Below are 7,918 nucleotides of genomic sequence, written 5' to 3'. Positions count from 1 at the left end.
CAGAAGTACATATTCCTCCCATCGTGCCCTAACAAAGGTTCACTGCTTTGAGTTCAAGGTCAAGTATATGCAATCTCGCAAGGATGGTTCCCTGAACCTAAAGGTCAAAGGTCATTAGAGCTATGGCCCCCTTCATAGCATCTCCACAACAGTCGAGTAATCAACTAGGTGTGGAAACACATATGAAGAGAATAGACTCTAGCTGGAGTTCTCACGATAGCTAAACAGGAAGTACATCCCAGAGTGACACCGCTACACAACTCCTCTAATTCTAAGCTACGCTCAGACCCGGGTATAGGGCCCCACTCATGATATGCCAAAAGTGTGTGTGTGAAGGGAGGAAATTATGCACATCCAAACCCTCACCTGCAAAACAACCAGAAAAATTCCCAGGCAGATATAAACATATTGTCTACCCTAGGGTTCAATATTCCACAGTTATTGCAGTTATTCCAAATATCAAGCACAGATAGAGAAAAGGGAAAAAAACACAAAGCAAAACCACATCAACTTCGCGCATCTAATTAAATGGCTCGACTCTCTAAAAATCCCCAGTGGAGTCGCCATCTGTCGCAACCGGAATCGCGACGGGACGACGATCCAAAAAGAAACGGATTTTAAAAAGAGATTTGGAGTCGCCACCATAGTTTATTATGGAAAACTACGGAAAAACCTCAAAACGATAAAGCACGGTCCACGAAAACCAAAGATTGGGTTCGGGAGTCGGTTACGCGTGGGGAAGGTGTTAGCACCCCACAACGCCTGCCCTAAGGCAGTACCTTTAACTAAATGCACGAATATGATGTGGTTTTCAAAATGTTTAATTATCCCCTAAAATAAAATTCTAGATAAACAAAACATATTTTTTTAGTTTTTTGGGCCCGACAAGGATTGACCTTGCTCCTACGTATTCTCATTCAAAATGAGAAATCAGGGTTACGTAGTTCTAGTTAAGAGATTGTTTGTTGTTTGGAAAAGCAGATATTTTTAATTTTTGGAGTTTTTATGTTTTTAATATTTTCGAGAAAAAGAAGGTAATGAGTACTAGGCCAATGCGAACGGTCGCACGAGTACTCATACCTTTAAAACGATATTTTAATATGTTTAATTATTTTTCAAAAAGAGAAATAACGATATTAAGCACTAGGACGATGCGGACGATCACACGAGCACTCATACCGTTATTTACTTATTTAGGAAAACTTGAGAGTATTGAGTGCTAGGCTGATGCGGACGATCGCACGAGCACTCATACCCTTGTTTAATATTACGTAAATAAGAGAGAAAAGTATTGAACACTAGGACGATGCGAACGATCACACGAGTGTTCAACCTTTAAACGTATATTTGAAATTTTATTTAAGAAAAGAAGAAAAAGGTTTTTAGCACAAGGACGACGCGAGCGGTCACACGTGCGCTTAAACCTTTAAATATTTTTGTAATAATTTTTTATAAGAAAGAAGAAGAGGTTTTTAGCACAAGGACGACGCGAGCGGTCACACGTGCGTTTAAACCTTTAAATATTTTTGTAATAATTTTTTATAAGAAAGAAGAAGAGGTTTTTAGCACAAGGACGACACGAGCGGTCACACGTGCGCTTAAACCTTTAAATATTTTTTTTTGTAATAATTTTTATAAGAAAGAAAAAGAGGTTTTTAGCACAAGGACGACGCGAGCGGTCACACGTGCGCTTAAACCTTTAAATATTTTTTTGCAAATTCTTTTATTTAAAATATTGTATTATTACATATATATTTAAGGATAAATAGATGTTTAAAATAAATAAATAAAACAAAATAAGATAAGAGAAAAATATAAATAAATAAATAAAAATAAAAATAAAATAAATAACAAAAGAAATGAAAATGGCTGAACGGACGTTAAGAATAACGAACGTTCATAGGGGGATATAACGGACGGACGTTTAAAAATGTGAGATGAATGACGAGCGTTCGTCGAGAGATAACGAACGGACGTTGGGAACGAAGGCTGAATGATGAACGCTCATTGAAGACATGACGTTGAGAAATAGAGGCTGAGAGACGAGCGTTCGTTGGGGAGATGATTAACGGACGTTTAGTCAAAAAGCTAAATGACGAACGCTCGTTGAAGACATGACGAACGGACGTTGAGAAATTGAGGCTGAGAGACGAGTGTTCATTGGGGAGATGATTAACGGACGTTTAGTCAGGAAGCTAAATGACGAACGCTCGTTATTGAACGGACGTTGAGAAATTGAGGCTGAGAGACGAGCGTTCATTGGGGAGATGATTAACGGACGTTTAGTCAGGAAGCTAAATGACGAACGCACGTTGTTGAACGGACGTTGAGAAATTGAGGCTGAGAGACGAGTGTTCATTGGGGAGATGATTAACGGACGTTTAGTCAGGAAGCTAAATGACGAACGCTCGTTATTGAACGGACGTTTGAACAGTGACTTAATGACGAACGTTCGTTATTGAAATAACGAACGGACGTTCAAAAATGGAAGCTTAAGGACGAACGTTCGTTATTGACACGACGAACAGACGTTCAAAAATGTAAGCTAAAAGGACGAACGCTCGTTATTGACACGACGAACAGACGTTCAAAATGTAAGCTAAAGGACGAACGTTCGTTATTGACACGACGAACGGACGTTCAAAAATGTAAGCTTAAGGACGAACGTTCGTTATTGACACGACGAACGGACGTTCAGAAATGTAAGCTTAAGGACGAACGTTCGTTATTGAAATGACGAACGGACGTTCAAAAATGTAAGCTTAAGGACGAACGTTCGTTAATGAACGAACGTTTAAACAGTGTAGCCTAATGACGAACGTTCGTTATCGGAAATGACGAACAGACGTTCGTTGGGGAGATGGCTAACAAATAGTTCGTCCAAGAAATGTCCGAACGGACGTTTGAATACGAGACTAAATAACGAGCGTTCCAAAAGGGCCTAAGGTTCCCGGACGTGCGCTCATTTCTGGGCCTGGCCCAGTGGAATGATTTCTAACCTAGAATTTCCTAGGGGTTCAGGAGGTTCATCCCCATTCCTCACTCTCCAGCTCGCGCCTTCTATAGAGACCCAAGGTCTTCTACTCTGCACCACGAACTCACCGTCGCCTCTGCCATAACCGGCCACCGTCACCTCAACCAGAACACGCCTTGGCCTCGCCGGCGGCAACTCGCGCCACCAGAACCACCACCAGCCACGACGCCACCGTCTCCACCTTTCTCTTTTCAAAAACAGCGATTCTCAGGGAGGGTCTTCCTCCGCGTTACACACCGACGCTACACTCCGTTCGCGGCCACCGCTGCCTCCGATGCCACACCGTCGCGCCCTATAGCTGGACCAGAGACATCACCGGCGGCAAACGCTAATGTTGGAAACGCCTTCGCTGCTCGCAGGTATCCTCACGGGTCTCCCTTTTACGCCTGGGATAGAAACGCCGCCACCGGCACCCCCCTTTGCTCGACCCTAACTCACGCCGGCGGAACTCCCAGCCACCGTTGCCGGCGTGGCAGATGATTGTTCTACCAATTTCTCTTATCTCTGTGTTTAGGTTTTCTCATTTGGTGATTTGAATCTGTTTTGGTGTTGTTGTTGCCAGAGCAATGAAGACAGATTTTGATTTTTTTTTTAGTTAATGGTGTAGTCAGTGAAGATAGGTGGTGACCGTGAGGTGTTAGTAGTGGCCGTGGGTGTTAATATCTCTTGTGGCAGTGGGTGAATATGGATGAAAGGAGTTGGAGGTTCAGTGTCAAGAAAGGATGAAGATGGATGCTTAGAGGAAGAGGATAAACGAATGCTATAAGATTCTAAAATGGGGAATGTGGCAGACTCACCATAGCATAAGCAAAATGGAATAAACATAAAAGGCAGTTATACAGTAAACATACATGACCACACAGGGGAGCAAGAGGCCTACCTCTCGGAGCTCTAAGGCTGCTGCTAGCTGCGAGTATCCGGTGACTTCCTCTCCTTCCTCCTCTGGCCTTTGTCTTTCTTTTCCGGTGCCAATGGTGGATACCCTTCTGTGACTGGATGATCGCTCAAGATGAACGTCCCTCGTGTGCCCCCCTTTTCCTCTTTTTCTCTCTCTGATCCAACCTCCCCTCTCTGCCAAAATCTTGGAAAAATCCCCTACTAACCACCTGGTCTCCCCCTTTTCTCCTCCCAAAAAATCTTAGAAAAATATTCCCTTAACCACCTTGTCCCCCTCACTCCAGACACGCATACCATACATCCTCTCCCCCTTTTCCACGTTTTTTATTTCCCCTTTTTTTTTAATTTTTTTTTTAATTTTATTTTTCAATTTTTCAATTATTTTGATTAATTAACTCTATTAAAACAAAATGAATATAAGAAATAAAATAAAAATTGAATTAAAAGCTAAGATCTAAATACATTAACATAGAATAAAACAAAAGGTAAAATAAAATAAAAGGAAAATAATAAAAAAAACCAATAAAAACACATTTTTTACAACCCGGACAAAATTGAGTGTTGACACCTATACTTCCTTTTTGGCTCTTAGCTCAATGCTTTTCCTTTTTCATGTTTTCAAGCTAGTTTCTAAGTGTAAAGGTGGCTTTTTGTGTCAATTTTAAGCATGAAAATAACAGTTTTTCAACTGTTATCACAACCCCAAACTTAGAACTTTGCTTGTCCTCAAGCAAACAAGATATAACTCAATCTTCAACCAATTCATATGATGGTTCACTCATTCAAAAATCCTCTTTTTAGATAAGTAAAAACTTCAATCAAACTTATGACCAAGAGTTCAATTAAGATGTGCACATGCTTTAGTGTTTCACAAAGTCAGTTAATACCGAACAAATGCTCTTTTTCATGAATGACCAATCAATTAAGCATGGATGTTCATGTGCTAATGGAATATTTCCTCACTAGGTAAAGTGTCTCACTCAACACACAAGTGTGTAAGAGGTCATCACTCATTCACTCTACTATCACAATGTCACATGAATCAACTTTGCCTTTCATTTTACCACAATCAAAAACATTCACAAGCATGCATAATCACAAGGACTTTTCAATGGCTTATAATGTGGCTGGGCTAACAAGAAAATTGGTTTTTCTGGATCGCAAAATCCTTGAGTTAAGAGAATCATAACACACAATTATTCTTATTTTTCCCAACTTGCCTTTGCATTTGCATTGAGCTTTACTTCTTTTTCTTTTCTTTTCTTTTTCTTTGCCTATACTTCCTTTTTGGCTCTTAGCTCAATGCTTTTCCTTTTTCATGTTTTCCTAACAACCCTAAACTTGAACATTTAACAATACCACAAAATATTTTCTACTTAACTCAAGGTAAAGATTTTCAATCAAGGGTTTAAGTGTATGTTCAAGGCTAAGGGTTCAAAGGATAGAACAATAAGTGTTCTCTTTTAGTGGGCTAACTTTATGAATTTGGCCAATAAAAAGGGTTCCAACAAACGGCCTTGATCATATGATGCAAAACAAGCAATTGATTCAATCATAGAAAACCTGGGCAAAGTCATTCATGCTTCCAAAGTAATAGCATTTAACAATAACAACTCTGGAGCTCAAAACCTCACATATAAGCTCATTCACATTTGACATACACATCCTGCTTAATTTCACAATCACAATCATAATATCATGCATTTGTTCACAAAGTTTGTGAATCACCTGTATAAGCATTTTAATGTGCACATCATCTCAACATCAATCAATCAATAAGCATCATTCAGTATTACTTATCACACAATCACAGTTAATAGCAAACCATCATCAAACCAGGTGTTCAATAGAGTACATCAAACCCTAATCTAAAAACAAAAACAAATAAGTTCAGAAAACTTAAACCACAAAAGCATAATCATATGATAGCATTTATCAGTAAATGCTATCTCAGCTCCTCATCAATCTAAGCTGTCCTCTGTATCTTCTTCTTCTTCCTCATCTTCATCATCTTCAAATGCATCATCATCATCAGCTTCATCTTCTTCCATCTCTCTAGCTGAAGCTTCAGCTGCTCCAGCTCCTCCTCCATGCACTGGTTCCTTTGGCCAAGCTACCACATTATGAAATTCATCCATAGTCCACCTGTGGGATGGAGGTGTATCATACATCCCCACAATCATCTCAGCATTGGCCACCTGCCCTCTGTGAATGGACTGCAACTGAGCACCTATAAGAGACATACACATGTCCCTCATCTGGAATGGTTCTACTTCACGTGTCTCAGCAGATGTCTGGCTCTGTGCGGGCCCTCTCTCTCTACGAGCACGGCGTGTTGGAACTGGCTGAGCTGCTTCCTCACCTCCACAGTACTGTCTGTAATAAGCCTCATCAATAGCTTTTCTTGGCCTCTCAAATGGTGGAGCAGAAGTGTCCACCCCAGCTATCTTGCAAAGGTGCGTGATCAAAGAGGGATGTCCTAGTGGTGCTTTGTTGTTTGAGGTATTGGCACACACACTAATCTCATCAGCTATCACCTGCCCAATATTAACATTCAAGTTTCTGATAGCACAGTAGATGAAGAATGCCCTGCTGAGAGTAATATCTGACACATGTGAACATGGCTGAATGTTGGCATGAGAAAACGCCATCCAATACTTTGCAAGAGGAGTCAAATCCGTCCTCCTAATGTTAACCACTGAGCCAGATCTATTCCTTTGGAAGTGTCCTCCAGGTATGCAGAGTACTCTCTCCACATCCTCATAATCAGCACCTTCCTCCATGCAAAGAGCAAACTGGCACTGCTCACCAGCCCATACAGTGTCCAGGAAGTTATTAATAGAATCAGGATCATACCTGATAGCATGGCCTCTAACATAGCCCAAATAATTCTCAGCTGGATAATCACCAATCTTCTTAGCATTGGTGTAAAATTCCTTTACCACAGCTATGTTGGCAGGTGCAGGATAAGTGGCTAGCTTTCCCCAGTCATTCCCTAACACTTGCTCTCCAAATTGAGGAGCAAAGTTAGGTATCATTCCAACCTTTCTCTCCATCAGAAGTCTCCTGTCCTGAACCACCTTAAAGTGCTTCTCATGTTTCCTAGAGAGGAACTTGCTAGAGTGGGGTTGCTCTAGTTCCTTTTCCTTTCTCTTGGTTGCCATGGTTTTCAATCTTTTTCCTGAAGAGGATGCCATTCCTACATTCAAACACAAATACAAAACCACAGAACATGATGTTAATCATTAGTAAAACACAGAACACAACTCCTTTCGAAGCTAAACCACCGCTGAGGGCCAGAATTTCCCCTCAGCGCCACGAGTGCCACATTCCAACACGCAAAAATTCAGAAAAACCAAATCTGGCAGAGTGCCGCTCAGCGGCAGATTACCCCTCAGCGGTAACTCTGCAGATTTTTGAAAATCTTGTTTTAAAGCTATCCTAACTCCACCCAAATGCAATTTTCAGTTTTCCAGTTCATAATCATGCAGTTTAATCGGTTCAAACATCAAATATATCATCAAATCATGCATAGAAATCAAAACCCCTAACTTTTCATGCTTTGACAATCACATTCAAAATCAAAAACCCTAGAATGAACAAAATGCATTTTACTTACTTGGGTGGAGATACTAGATCCAATGAGAATGTTTCCAATCTAAGATACTCTCTTCCAACCCCAAACTTGAATGGAACACTAGTGAGCAAGTGAGTGGAAGAGAAATTTTCAAGAGGAAAGAATGAAAAGATGTGGAAAACCTTGGAAAAGGTATGTGGGAGTGTTTGTGCAGAGAAGAGCCTGGATAGAAAACCTAAAACGCAGCTTAGGGTATAAAAATACCCTAATGGGCTCGGGTCCCGCTAAGGGGAAACTAAAGCTCATCTGCGAGAGTACCGCTCAGCGGTAACTTGCCGCTCAGCGGCACTTTCGTGATGTGCTCTTCTCCTTCTTTTCTTAACCTAGGTGCCTCCCATACATGCCCCTCA

This window comes from Vigna umbellata, chromosome 5, assembly GCF_029865625.1.
Source record: "Vigna umbellata cultivar VRB3 chromosome 5, Vumbellata_1.0, whole genome shotgun sequence".
NCBI lineage: Eukaryota > Viridiplantae > Streptophyta > Magnoliopsida > Fabales > Fabaceae > Vigna > Vigna umbellata.
The sequence above is the reverse complement of the archived record's forward strand: the minus strand, read 5'-3'. Positions refer to the sequence as shown.